Consider the following 15585-nt stretch of genomic DNA (forward strand, 5'->3'; position numbering starts at 1 on the left):
GCCTTCAGTTATAGGCATCGCTGGAGGATGCCAAATGGGTAAAAGTACCGAGTCAACTTTTAAATGTGCACAAGGAAAACTGTGTGTAAAGCTCTATATGGAAGACACTAATTTTTGTGTGTGTGTTTGTAATGGTGTTTGATTTTTTTATTTTCCTTTAGCATGCATAGCATACGCAGGTAAAATAATGCTGAAACATCAGTGTGGGGTTGTTCACTACTTCCCTTAATAAACTCTGTTTAGTATCAACTAACTCCAGTAAGAAAAAGATGGCACTGTAATTACCTCCCGTCACTTTTGCTTTTAACATGTGACGTAAGAAATCAAAGAAGTGAAAGCAGAAGTTAAGGGGTGTATATTGCTTTTACATTTGAAGCAAAGGGCAGATTAACTTCCAGTTTGTTTTACCTGCAAAATTTGACTAACAGGAAGCTGTTGCCCTGTTAATGGAAAAGTACCTATATCTATATAGATATATAGGTGGATATATATGTAGATATAGATTGGAAGATTTTGGAAATGCAGTTTATTATATACAAACATAATTCAATTTAAGCAATTCCAAGTGAAAACAGTCTTGTGGTCTAACCAAAAGCAAAGCAAGTCCCTTTAACTCAGACTTGCCTCTGGTCATAAACCTCTATAGATCCCTCTTTGAAAAACAATTTCCAGTTCTGTTCCAGGCCTTCCTTCAGTGCAGTTGATTCTTTTTAACAATGGTGCTTCTCTTCCTCTTTCACAAAAGTCAAATACTCCCTAGTTGGGCTTCCTTCGTACCTCTTTTAATAATATATTCATTAGCTCATAAAACAAACCTGCTCTCACTTTGCCCTCTTCGCCACTTTCCTAATGCATGTTAACCTTAACTCTGCTCCTGCCCTAACACTAAAACTACAGATTACATTAGAAAAATCTTTTCTGCAACACTACCTCTGCGGAAAGCAAAAAGACTCTTACTACGTACATTAACACTCATGGATAGCACTGTATCTATTCTTTTACCTAGTAGTCCTTATTCTAACACTAACGCTTAGTCTTTATTCTAACACTAACGAGCAAACATTTGAACACACTCCCAACACATCTATCCCCTAAGGTATCCATTACTCTAACCCTAACCCACTAGCATTCACCCACATATTTACATATATATATATATATATATATATTTTTTTGACATGACATATTTAAATATATTATATATATATATATCAACATTTATTTTATTATTATTGTATATTATTATATATTTATATATTCATGTATTAATATAAAAATTAATATAATAATGTATATATATAGAAGTAAATTTAGTTGTTGAAGAAGTTTTTTTTAAAAAGGTTTCAAAGTTTTTACAATTTTTTTTTATTATATATTTTTTTGTATATGTATTATATATATATATATTTCATGAATTTTTTTTAAGGCCTTTGGTGTGTATTGGATTTTTAGTGTTTAATAACAACCTGAATGTAAATTTGTTTGTTAGTAATATAATATAACTGTTTTTGTTTTTTAAGTTTTTTTTTTTATTTTTGAGTTTGCTTAATATATTAATTTAAGAATATCAATTAATTGAGGTATTAGGTATATTATATATATTTGTTTTTTAAGTAAGTTAGCATGTTCTGAAGTCATTTCATGAAAACCTAAAAGGCCTAATGCTTGTGTGGTTATATGTATTTAAATAAATTATTTTTACACGTTTTACGTTTATGGTTATTCGTTTTTTTTTTTTTGTTTTGCAAACGCTTGAGTGTGAGTAATCTTTGGCTGGTGACCGCCTTCTACCTCTTTTTTTTTAATTTCATTGTGAGACTGGTTTAGTTTTTAGCATTCACCCATTCGGATTTTTGTTGCCTCAAAAATATAACTGTTTTTAATATTTTTATTTTTTTTTTTAGTATTTGTTTTTTTATAATATTGATGAAATATTGGCATCAATTAGGGTTGGCGTTATAATATATAATGAAGTTTTGTAAGTCAAAGTGTTCATTAAGTTGTTTTCATTCTCTGAACTAAAACCTAGGCTCGAACCTTGTTTATTGTTTTTTTGTTTAAAATCATTTTACGCTTTCACGCTTACGGACCTTGGATTTGGATTATTTGGTGTTTTGGCAGCAACGTTTGAGTGTACATTAATCTTTGGCTGGTGACCCTTCTACACTCTATTTTTAATTTCATTGTGAGACTGGTTATTAGTTTTTAGCATTCACCCACATATTCACAACTCTAAACCCACACCCATTTACATAACTCCATCTTTCTGCTTTCAAAATTTCTAAAAACTGATCAACTCAATTGAAATTTGATAGTTTGACAAGCAGCTTTCACACTCCATTCTTTCTATAAAGTAAAAATTTGACAAAACGTTTGTGATTCCATAAACTGATATGCAGTAAATAGTAATTTAAGTAAAATTCTTGAATGTTTCCATGAAAATTTAGAAAAACTACAATTATGGGCATGTAATTATTATTTAAACATTAATATCTATAAGAATAAGGCTTTATCTTATTTTGGTGAGTACCCTGTGGGTTAAATTGTGGACCACAACCATGAATTTATTGAATATGTTTAACCAGATCCATATCTAGGATTGATATTCATAAGTAATATGTCCCCAAAGAAGCATACTGATTAGTATTATTTGCAATGCTATATTATACATTACAACTATAGTAATAAACAATGACACAGGTGATCTTATGTTCCTGAATACATACCAGTTTGGCTTTGTAAAAGGCACATCATATCTACTTGACCTTATTGAGATTTTTGAAAGGGTTACTGAGGCCATTGATAAGGGAAATGATGTGGTCCTTGACAAGGCCTTCACACTTTCCCCATGCTGAGATTATTAAGAAACTCTACAAACTCAACATTAACTCATAGATCCCTTTATAGTTAATTGGCTATATGATGGAACCCGTATCTTTTAAGTTGGGTTTTTAATTGTAGACAGGAAAACATCATTAGCTGTGTTGAATAAGGGTTTGTATTTGGCCACTCCTCTTTTGGTATATACGTCTTGGGCATGAAATCTAATGTCAATGTTCTATGGCTGACTGAATTTGCTGATGATTACAAATTATGGATGATTCATAGATTCATAGGTGCATACTATGCTTACAACCACTAGGGCCCTTATAAGCCTAGGTGTGAAACCCAAAATGACCCACAAATTTAATTTATATAGGGGTGATTTACTGGCTACCTCTGCCTATTATAGATATAGGAGTCAGACCAAAGGTGAATTTCTGATTACCCATCCACTTATCCAAGTTACGCTTAAATAGGAATAGAGAGGAACTCTGCTTCAGATGGATGGGGAGGCTGTTCCAGAGAATGGAAATTCTCTGAGAAATATATCTGTCTTTTCAAGATTTCTTATACATGTCATAAGCAAAATGTTAACCTGGTAGATCTGATGCTGTTTGTTTTGTGGATGTGCAAAAGGATCATCAAAACAGGGTTCAGGGATGCCTTGTATGCCAGGCAATGATCATCTTCCAAAAGTCTGTATTATACTGAATAAAGAGAAGGGGCATTGAGGCAATCAGCATAGGACATCGTGTTTACTCCTTGTGTTATTTTTGTAAGTAATCATTGTGTATGTTCCAGTTGCTGCATGTGTATGGCCAGGTACATACTGAAAGGGGCATTACACTCTTTGATGGGTCTGATGAGGGCTGTGTAAAGCGGTGGGTGACCACTCTAGACCTAGATACCATGTCCTTGCTTATAAGTTGAGTAACATAGAAGGATTTTCTTACTACACTGGGCACTCATTTGTCAAAGGCTATGTTACTAACTACATGATTTCCCACATCTCTGACTCAGCATTTAAGGGTATTTTATTCATGGTGTAGTTATCCAGGGTATCAGACTTCCCAAAAGGTAAGAAAATGTATTTCTTGGTATTGAGTTTTAAACCATGTCTTTGGCACCAAGTGTTTGTCTGTATTAGACCTTCCTGAAGAGAGTTCTTAACTTGGAGGGATTCAATGACTGCTCCCAATTTGGAAACATCTGCAAACATGGATAGCCAGGTGCCTTTGACATTAGCTTTGACATCCAAGAAGTAGATGCCAAACAAGGGTGGGCCTAGCACAGAGTCCTGGTGACTTCACTGGTGACTGGCCTCTTTGTGGAGGTAGCCTCATTGATTCTAATCTCCTGGGTCCTATCAGTGAGACAGCTAGCTATCCATCATGTTATAAAGGGGTTTATACTTAGTTCCATCAGTTTGTTGACAATTCCCTAGTGGGGAATTGTATCAAATGCATTAGCTAGATCTAGATAGGCATTATAAACTGTTTTCCCCTCATCCATTGCCTTAGTGACCTTTTCCAAGAAGTCCAGCAGATTCAGTATGCACGATCTTCCTTTGATAAAGCCACACTGGGATGGATCTAGTGTCTGGAGGTCTCTTATGTCCCCACTGATACTGTCTATGATAATTCTTTCCATGGCCTTGTAAATAAGAATAGGCAAGTTAATGAGTTTGTAGTTTCCAGGATCTGTTGAAAGCCCTCCCTTATAAGTGGGATGACTGTCACAATCTTCCATTCATGCTGCATATAGCTTGTTTTAAGACTATACTTAAAGAATGACTCCAAGGGTCCTGATAAGCTATATTTTAGTCTATTCAGGAGCCATCCTGGGAAGTTATCAGGGTCTGATGAGGCTATGTTCTTGGCTTTAGTGAGTGTAGCCAGTACATGGTCCCAAGTTATTGTTGGAGGGATTATGTTTGTGGGTATTTTGGGGGGGATAGTTCAGAGTGAGTGAGGGTTACAGTTGGAAATGAATTTATCTGTTAACAGGTTCATTATACTGCCAAGCTTGATGAATGAGGCAGCATTAACCACCAGTTCAGCACATTGCTGTGTGCTGCCCATGAGATTTCTGATATAGCTGTAGAAGGCCTTATGGTTATCTTTCACTAGGAAGGCTATCTTGACCTCAAAGTTGACTTTGCTGGACCTAATTAGCACTCTTAGTTGCCTATTTACTTTGAAGATAGTTTCTATCTTTATGGGAATTACCCTTCCTGATTTTTGCAATGATTTTTCCCCTTTGTTGCATATTTTGCTTAATTTGGGATGCCACCAGAGTTGTTTATTTCTGGGGCTAGTCCTGGGCTTACTTCTGGTGGGTACAACAGCCTCTGTGTAAACATTGATATGGCTGTACAGCATTTCTAAGAGCAATTCGACATAGGCTGCTGTGTTCTCGGGGTTAGGGGGGCATTGAATTGTGAGAAATCATCACACAACAACAGGAAATTTGCTTTGGAATATTTCCTGTTAGCAGTTTTAATGTGATTACAGAGATGATTTTGATTTTGAAGGAGACAGCATTATGGTCAGACCTTACCAGGGATGATAAGACATGGAGGGGGTACAGCATTCTCCAATAATTGTATGCATGAGGTCCAGTTCATTGGAGACTCTAATGAGTGTATTCACTATTTGATCAATGGTGTTTGTAGTTACAAAGTCCAGGAATCTCTTTGCCTGTAGACTTGAGGTCATGTAGGATTCCCAATCTATAGAAGGATAATTAAAGTCTCCTATAAGTAGAGTGTAGGTTGGGTGGTAACTGCCTCCAGTAGGTTCAGGTATGCATTGTTAGCTTCTTGGAACATGGAGGGTGACTTATAGCTTGCAAAGATATGGTGCAGGATTTTGTCTGTGGTAATGTGCATGTGGAGGAACTCCAGCATGCCATTCTGTTTCACCAGCACAGAGATATGTTTATTATTGATGTATACCTCCACCTTTAGCACTTGTCTATGCAGCTACTAGTCTAAAAGTGTGGAAGGCACCAAAACCTTGTCCTGCTGGGGTACTGTCTGCCACTTTAAACCATGTCTCAGTAACTATATAGATGTCTAGATTCTTGAGTGTGATAATGGCTTGGAGGGAGTGAAGTTTTTTTTTTATTTAGGCTCCTGACATTGAGCAGTAACACCTTGAGGTTCAGTTGAGTTGGTTTTGCTGTTTTGGTACATTTGTCAGTTGGGCATTGCCTGTAAAAAGGCATTATGGGGTGGATAAAATTTTAACCAGTATTCGAAAGTCTAGATGGGAAATGTGCAAACCACCCTTGGTAAAAAATGTGGTCTGTTGACAATATGGCAAATATTAACACCAGAAACACATGTAGTTGGTGAAATCAATCATTTTTTTGCTCATACTGTGACATCATCTTTGATGATGGTAATATGCTGGTCATTGCTAGGGTTATAGCAGCCTGAGACACATAGTCTGGAAGCTCCATAATACCTCTCTTCATATAGTCCATGGATGTACATTTCAAGTTATTTACACCTACATGGACTATGATGGAATCATACTGGTACCTGTGGCATAATTGAGTGCATGAGTGATTTGGTGAATCCTGGCTCCAGATAAGCTCATCCAAGGGCTAGACCAAATACATTTGGTGTGTTGGTCATAGTCATTCCCTCAATGCAGAAAAATGTAGCATAGTTTCCTTTGATATATCTGGCATCACTACTGATTATCATGTAAATGATGTTCACCTCAAATCTGGTACAGTCATTGAGACGTTGGATACTTATGCTGATAACAGACTTTCCTGTCTCTAAGGTGGCTAGAAAATCTTTTTCCCTTGCATGATGTTTCCTTCCTAGTATCTTCTTGCAGTCCATAAAAGTTATTTTCCTACTTTATTCCTCCAACATTTGGTCCTTCATTAAAAATAATATCCCCTTTTTGCATATCGCTCACTAAACACCTAAATAATTTGAGACTGCAAAATTTCTTCACCAAAATGGTCTCAGATCATAGTACCCTTAGTTCCTGCTTAATTATATAACATGACATTCTCTTCAATAAATATAATTTTCACCTAAACAACAGTACCATTACTGCCATCTATTCACTACCTGAACTGATATTTAGCAATATGGAACAGGGCAAGGGTACAGAAACTGAGTTTTTGATAGCATAAATCATACTCTACTCATGCACAAAATGTAATGTGTTGGATTTTCCTCTAATGTAGTTAAGGATTTTTTTCATTTGCATGCTGCATCATTCTTTCATTCATCTTGGATCCAGTAAAACCTGTATTTCTGGTATCTCTTTTCACAAATGTATTGAGGCAAAAGTTAATAATGTCAAGACTCAATTAAAAAATTCATATAAAACTTCTCACCTACTCACCCTTGAAGCCCAACATCCCATTGCCATAAGTATTCTTATCCTAAAATTAAAAATATACTCCAAGTCATTACTTCTTGCTTGGGACAAAATGTGTCCTTCCTTCAAATTACTGAAAATAAAGTGCTAAGATTTATTGACCTCTCTTCACTACAAGAATATCACTGAAGCACCCTTGCTGAAGCAAATTTGCTCCCTGTGGCATGTAGGTCCTCTCAATTTCTGCATACTTTCTTTGTCAAAAATTCCTGCATCTTAGCTACCACACCCTTTTACAGAACAAGCTACAAATGATATGCTCCTCCTACACACTCAGCAACTCTGATGCCTGACAACTTTTGAGATATCCTTTCCCCCCTTTCTATCTGTAAAAGATCATTTGGCAAACTTACCCCTACCTCCTGGATTGACATACCTGATTAAATCAGGCTGATAGATAACTTTGTGTCATTGAAAAAAATCCCTTTAATGCCATCTCCAAAAAGAGTATCTGTGCACTTGCTTTAAAAATCTTGACCTTTACTATGACCTACTTTATGACTGTCAGGTACAGCGATGGGGGCATATTTTGCCCCCCATGTATGCTAATCTATTTATGGGGTTATTTGAGGTAGATCATCTTTACAAAATGCAATTTTTTCAACATTATGTTATTAAATACTACCGATACACAGACAATATGATCTTTCTTTGTGAGGGTGGAAGGTCTATGGTGGAGTCATTTGTTCAGGATCTTCATAAGAATAGATTTGGTATAACATTTGATGGACTGCAATGTGGAAATAATGTTGCTTTTTTGGATGTTGATTTGGGGGGGGGGCATTAAAACTGATATCCATAGGAAGTTTAATAATATTCATCATTTTATGGATGGTAGAAGTTGACCCCCCATTTAATCAGAGCACTTCCATATAATTAATTATTACGCATTAGTAGATTGACTAATAATTCTAGTAATATTAGTGAAGAAATATGTAAAACTTATGCAATGTTTGAAAAGAGGAGTTATAATACCCACTCCATACATATGGCTATAAATTGCCTAAATCAAGATGTGAAGCCTGCAGTTCCTAATAGGAATAATGAGAGATCAGACTGAAGTGTAGGTAGTAAAGTTGATGAGAAAGTATTTTTTGTTACTACATATAATGTTTTTACAGAGAAATTAATAGAAATTGTTAAGTTTTACTGGAATTTTTTGCTGCAAGATAAATATTTACAGGAGCATTTGCCTCGAAGACCTACAGTTTCATATAAGAGAGGCAGAAGTATTAAAGATATGATTGTCCATGCTCAGTTTACTTTTCCAGCACAAATGCTGGGAAAACAAATTTCTGAGTTTGGACTGAAACCTTGTGGATACTGTTCGATATGTAATTTTACTGCACCAACATTTCATCATATAAATGATAAAATGTACTTTCCTTGTGACACCTACAGTTGCAATACAGAAGGAGTTGTTTATGTTTTAAAATGTGAATGTAACCTATTCTATGTGGGTGAAATTAAGCAAAATGTTATGTTAGATACTTAGAACATCTTAGAAATATTAAGAACAAAAAGTTAGAAAGCCCCTTGGGGCTACATTTTATGACTTGTTATGGCAGGGATAGTAAAAACTTGAAAGGTACTATTATAGAAAGGGTAAAAATTGTTCCAGGTATGTCTTTAAAAAATAGGTTGCTTCAAAAAGAGGCAATCTTTATTCTTAAATTTGGTACTTTGTTCTCAAAAGAGTTAAATAGGGAACTAAATTGGAAATGGCTGCCATAATTGTTTAATTGCTTGTTTGTTTGAATTTATATTTTTTATATAAATCGAAGCATTATGGGTATGTGTTTTTATACTCTATCAAAGTCTGTTTGTCTGAGGCACTAGAAGAGCGTACTTGTCTTTTTATTAAACAGTTTGGATCTACTAGCTTTGTTGATTTTTACATTTTTTCCTCAAGTTGTTGGTTATTATACCTGATTAAATCAGGCTGATAGATAACTTTGTGTCATTGAAAAAAAATGCTTTAGTGCCATCTCCAAAAAGAGTATCAGTGCACTTGCTTTAAAAATCTTGATCTTTACAATGACCTGCTTTATGACTGTCATGAAATGATTGTTGGGTACTCTTTATACCCTTATAATTTCATTTGTACAAATTCAAGAAGGTTGCTTTGTCTATTAATGTATACTTTTTTTAATAATACAATGTACTGTTACACTGTTATGTTAAGTTGATTCTAACAAATCTGTATTTCATTTGATATCGATACCAATTGTTTTTTTTTTTTTTTAATGTAGCTGGATTAATTTACTCTTAATTAACTCATTTATTTATTTGTGTTTACCTGTTTGGTCCAGGTTATGGCTGAAAAGGTTCTTTTAACCAGCCCACCTACCTGGTTAACAAATTAATAACACCTATGAAATATATGAGAATTTATCTCAGGAGCTAGGAAACACTTTTTCTGTGTGTAGACATCTTTATATTGACACCAAAATTTTTTTAGGAAATGTGGAAGAACTTTTTACACAAACTAAATGTTCCATAAAACAAGCACTTCTGAGCAGAGCCACATCCAGCATGAGGTGATTTAGGCAGTTGCCTAGGGCCTGTGTTGGCTGGGAGGTCTGATTTCCCTATAAAAATAAAAAAAACAATTCTTCCATAACTAAAAAATGTTACAGCATTAGGGCCTCATGAAAGACCTTGAACTTTTGTAAAGAAACCTCATCATTAAGGAAGCAACAATGTCCTAAACCACAGGAGATTTAAGTGGAAGATGTCAACATTCACCAGGGACAGACATAGCAACAGCACGAATGTTTAACGGGAGATATGCACAAATCTACTGTGTGTGTGTGTGTGTGTGTGTGTGTGTGTGTGTGTGTGTGTGTGTGTGTGCGTATGTGTGTGTGTGTTTGTGTAAATGCACCATTTGGAGCACTGTCTTGTTAAGTGACTTTACTCAGAGTCAAACCCTAATCCTTAATAATTAATTGCCTTAAACCCTCACACAAATTGCCAGGACTCTTTTAATTTTATTTCTTTTTTCTATATTTTGTAAATCAATGGAGATTACAGTCTGTCAATATCAAAGCTGTGTTGTTCAGTGCTAGTGGTGTAACAGGGAGCACATTTGATTTGGTGCAGAAGGCTGTGGGTTCTCTTCATACACTAGGTAGATCAGTTTCTGACACTACCATGCAGCATAAAGGGACGATGGGTGTTGCACTACTGAATGTAGCTTCCTTTGGATGAGATGCCTAATAACTATGAACTCATTGTCTATTTGCCAGACATTCCCTATTGCATATTACCAGCATACCATTTTTTATGTAGCATAGGCAATTTATTCTTCAAGGGGAGCAGGTACTGAATTTATAGATGAAACATTGAAACACAAAGTTGTTTGCCAGCAGCAACCTCTTCATTACAGTTCTCTTTAATGTCAAATTATTCAGATGACTTTTAATTATGCAGAGACTGTGTATTGTGAATGGCCTTTTATGGTTGAAATGTTCTGAAATGGGTAGTTTTGCTATTATTGTCTCATACATTTTGTTTCATTGCTTACTGGAAAAATGTTAAAAATTACAAATTTAAAGCATACTTTAACAAGTGGTGTATTAAACAAGAATACTTTAATACAATCAGGAAGGTGAATTAAAGAAAACATGCATTTATGCTTAATACAATCAGAAAGGTGAATTATACAAAGCATGCATTTATGCATGATCCTAAAAATATGTGCAGGGGGTCCATACTTTGAAAACAGCCCAAAGTACACTTAATATGTCACTGGCCAGATGCATTTTCCATGAATATGGGTTTCAAAGGCTGTTTCAATAAATGTGAGTTTGAAACCATTTACTATCCCTCACAGTAAGTCTGTTTTCATTGTGAGACTGTATTATTTGTTTTTTTGTTGTTGTTTAGGAAATAATTATCAGTGTTTGTGATATACAATTTGAAATAAATATAATTTTTAAATTAAATCCAAGTATCTGTAATCATTGCAGAAGTAAAGAAAACAGCACTCAGATTGACAGTTTTGAACAGGGTTTATGGTAACTGGGGAGAAATAGCTAAGGAATGAGACACTGGAATGGCTGCAGGGAGGGGTCACCTGATCCACTGGGTCCCTATTAATTATCCAAACATTTTAAAGTTCGAATGTCATATGGTTGACCCCATTTGATCGAACTTGAGGTAAGTTTTTTTTTTTTATATTTTCGATGTTTCAAACTTCGCTCATATGTTGTTATGTTGTCGAACATATGAGGTTCAAAGTTTTCAAACTTCGAATATATAATATATACCCGATCCATTTATTACCCTGCCTAGAGCCTCATTTTTATAAAGATTAGGTGAGTTAATTACTTTAATTCCGAAAACTCACAGAGAGTAAAAATGTAGAAGCAGCAGTCTCTCACCCAAATGCATATGCCTTCTGAGTTAATAGAGCTGCTCAATCATGAGACAGTATTACCACTAATGTAACATTCATTTAATTAATTTATTCATTTCATGACTACCTGAAACTCAGGGTTGCACGCAAGCTAGAGCCTATCTCAGTACTCACTAGGATTGCAAGGCATACGAAATAAACCAAAGTGTGGCACAAACATATTGTGGAATGCACACATACTCTCACATACAGCAAACACACCTTTCAGTCTGTTTAGGATGTTGAAGGAAACTGGCACATACACAGAAAACCTACTTGAACACAAGGAGGATATGGCCACAGAAGACACTCCAGCTGTGAACTGAACTGAAATGGAGAAATATGCACTGTGAGGCAACAATGACAACCAGTGTGACACAACATGACTATTTTATTTTAAGGCAGAGCAGGTATGCGCAGAACCATTGCCTTAATCTTCAACAGAGTTGTCATAACACACATTTTATCTGACAGTACCAATTTGAAAGGAAAAAATTTAGTAATTTAATTGTACAGCTGAATATTTTCAGTATCTTTACTTGTATTTAAATATATCATTATGTCATGTGTGACTTATCACCCATCTAATAGTTTTACAGTAGGTAAATAAGATACAACATGTTTTGTTTTATCATTCTTAAAAGCTGTACTACTGAGCTTTCTGTACTTTGAATCCCATAGCATCAGAACAATACTCAGCTCTGGTTTTATTCAGCCTGAATGTTTTGTGAATTTTGATTGTTGGCATCCAGTCTTTCATAATCTGCATGCTCACTTTAGTGCTCTTCAGTTTTGTTGAATGAATTTATTGTCAGTGATGGGAAACAGTCTCCTTGCCCATGACCCATGACAAAAGACTGATAAAACATTTCCTCCCTGATATGGAAGTTTATGTCTGTTCAGTAACAACTTCTTTGATGTTCTGCCTACCTTTTCTCATGAGGGAATTCTTTCCAGTAGCTAGGTAGTTCTGTACCACCATTTTAACATTCTAACATCTTCTATGGTAAGCATAATTCTTATCAATTAAATAATTTGAAGGGATATTAACTAAATTTGCATGTGGAACAATCGTTGCACAGAAAAATAATTTAGTTTCTGGCATTTGTGTTCTTAGAATTAGAATGACCACTTTCTAAGAAGATACATGTCAGCAGAAGATGGGCACAATGTGAGGACACCTCCTTGGCACCGTCTTTGGGAGTGTATCCCAGACCAGACCCAGGGTACACCAGATAGAGTATATCTCTTAGCTTGCCTGGGGATGAGTTCTGCAAGATATTCTAGGAATTGTTTGTGAGGACAAAGAGCTCATCTGATGTACTCTGCAAACACAACTAGGCTACTGCTGATTAATACATATATATATATATATATATATAAGTTTCTGTTGGCACATGTCATATATCTGTTGAAAGAGGTAGTGACAGCTGACATAACACCCTCACTTCATGTAAAAATGAGAAAATGGTGTTGATGAATATGATGATAATTCATGAAGGCTTCCTGCAGTACTGTTGTGAAATGGCAGCATAACTAATTGGAACCTTTCAAGAGTTGTGCACATTTGCACATCTATGTAAGGGAATCTACTCAAGAATAGTAAATAAAGCAGAATGCTAACGAGCCTTTTACTTTGTAATACCTAATATATGCTTGATTGACATGGGGACAGGTGACATGGTGGTGAAGTCATCTGCACATCATAGCCTTGTACTGTACACAGTTGTAATGTAGACCCAGGTAGTTATATAGTCCTCTCCAGTACAGTGTGCATTAGGAACTTTAGCTGTGACAAAAACATGGATGGAGGGAGCTGGTGCATCATCAGGCTTCCTTAGCACTTTGTCCCTCTGCACTTCCTGAAGCATGTTGTTATGCCACACATTGTATACCATAAGTTATTTAGGTTCATAGGTAAGTATTGGCTATCAATCTGGGAAACTATTATAACCCTAGGCAATAACTATAAGTCAGAATCAAATCCTGTACCTTGTATCTGTGACTTATCCATTATTCCAACACCTCCCATCATGCAGAGGAATTCACATTGCATGCACTTGAGCTACATATTCAACATGCAGTGCATGGAGCACAGTGATTACACTCTGATGTCTGGAAAAAGACAAATCTGTTAAGTGCTACTGCAGTGTGATACCTTATCTTAAAATATGCTAATCAACCTCTGATTAACTTGCTAAAGTTGGGTCTCACACTAGGCAGTCAAATCCGCCAGTTCTAATAAGTAAACAACGGCAGCAGAATAAAAACAGATTGGATTGTGCCTGCTTTCTGTGTCAGTAATGTGTCACTGACTTATAAACCTAGAAAGTTGATAGAATAGCAAGATTTGCATTAGCCTGCATTTTCTGACGGGTATGAAGTGTGAAACTCAAATGTATGTCATTATTTAGTGATTACATTCCTCCATGATTTGTCAGAAAACCACATATTTTATGAAGAACTGACCAAATATATGATGCAAAAGCCAGGACATTCTACAAAAAATTGGACAGCTGAGAGGCATGGCAAAGTGAGTGTAAATATAAGACACATGTTTTACACTGTCTTGTAACAGTTTTCACAAAATATTTTACAGCTTTGAAAGCCAGAAAAACACTAAGCACTTTTTTTCTTGTAACTAGTAGTACATGGAATTGTTAAAAGCTCCATGCACTATGAAGAATTATAATAGGTCGCCTATCATAATCCTTTATTACGTGTTCTTGACATTGATGCTAAGCTTCAACCTCGAGGAGAATTTCTTGGATTCATGTCTAGAACATATAATAAGCAGGTAATGATCACTGGCCTGTTCATAATCCTCTACATTTGTGAATCAGTCTGGTGTGCAGTGTTTACTCATGGAGTTAAACAGAGACTGAATATTGTGGTGACAGCTTTATGAGAAGGGTGGGTGGGTGGAAGGCAGGTGTTATGATGCTGGACAATTTAAAGTATTTTGTTAATAAAAGGGTTGGGGAGGGAGCTGCCATGGAGAAAAAGTAGCATTATATCATTGTAAAGAAGGACACCCTAGGCCATGACCATTGATACATATATTTAAAGGAAGGGGCCTAGACATGATCATAACTACATAAACATATTAATGAAAAGGATGGGAAAAAGAAACAATACATAATATTGGATAAATGGTATAGAGAGAATCATGTACAATGAGCGTGAAATGGCTGTTCAGGGGGATAGCAAGTCTTAGATACAAGCAATACTATATTTTATGTAAGATGGAACAAACTCCTTATAAGTCAGTATTGCAGTATAAGCTCATTATGTCCTCCAATCAGAAAAGCTATTCAGAACATTGACTAAATGCTATCTTTTTTGGCACCAAGGAAAGTATTATTTTAATCACAGCATAGGCATCCAGCATTATACAATGAGGCATGCAATGCAAATTAGTCGTGGAGTACTGTTCATGCCACATTATGAAATTAGTCTGTAAGAATTCCATTATGTATCAATAAGCTGCAATCTGGCATGAGATGTGTTTATGAACTAGAAAAAAATGAATCAAAGGTTGCTAGTAATGACCTCCCCAATAGAAATTAAAACATATGTGCACATCTAGCAATATAATGAGAATATTTGGGATATCTTATTTAACATTTTTAACTTGATATGCTAACTGATTTGAAGACCATGACATAAGCAATATGGTATACTGTATTACTAAAGTAATCCACAGTAGCATGTCTGGATAGTATTGTAAATTGCTTTTTCAGTGAGAGACATTGCCAGTATTTACATTACAGCATTTACATTTTATTCTGCCTGCCTTAGATGGAAGAAAAGTATTATAGGGCTGAACTATTAACATGTAAGTTGTTCTATACTGCATTTAGTTTGGGTCATTAAAACAAGTACACGTGTTCCCTTTGCCTTTCCTTAGCAATACCCTGAGCTATTTCATAAACAGTCAGTGGGTGT

The sequence above is a fragment of the Protopterus annectens genome, chromosome 3.part1 (assembly GCF_019279795.1).
Source record: "Protopterus annectens isolate FY-2018-M chromosome 3.part1, PAN1.0, whole genome shotgun sequence".
Lineage (NCBI taxonomy): Eukaryota > Metazoa > Chordata > Ceratodontiformes > Protopteridae > Protopterus > Protopterus annectens.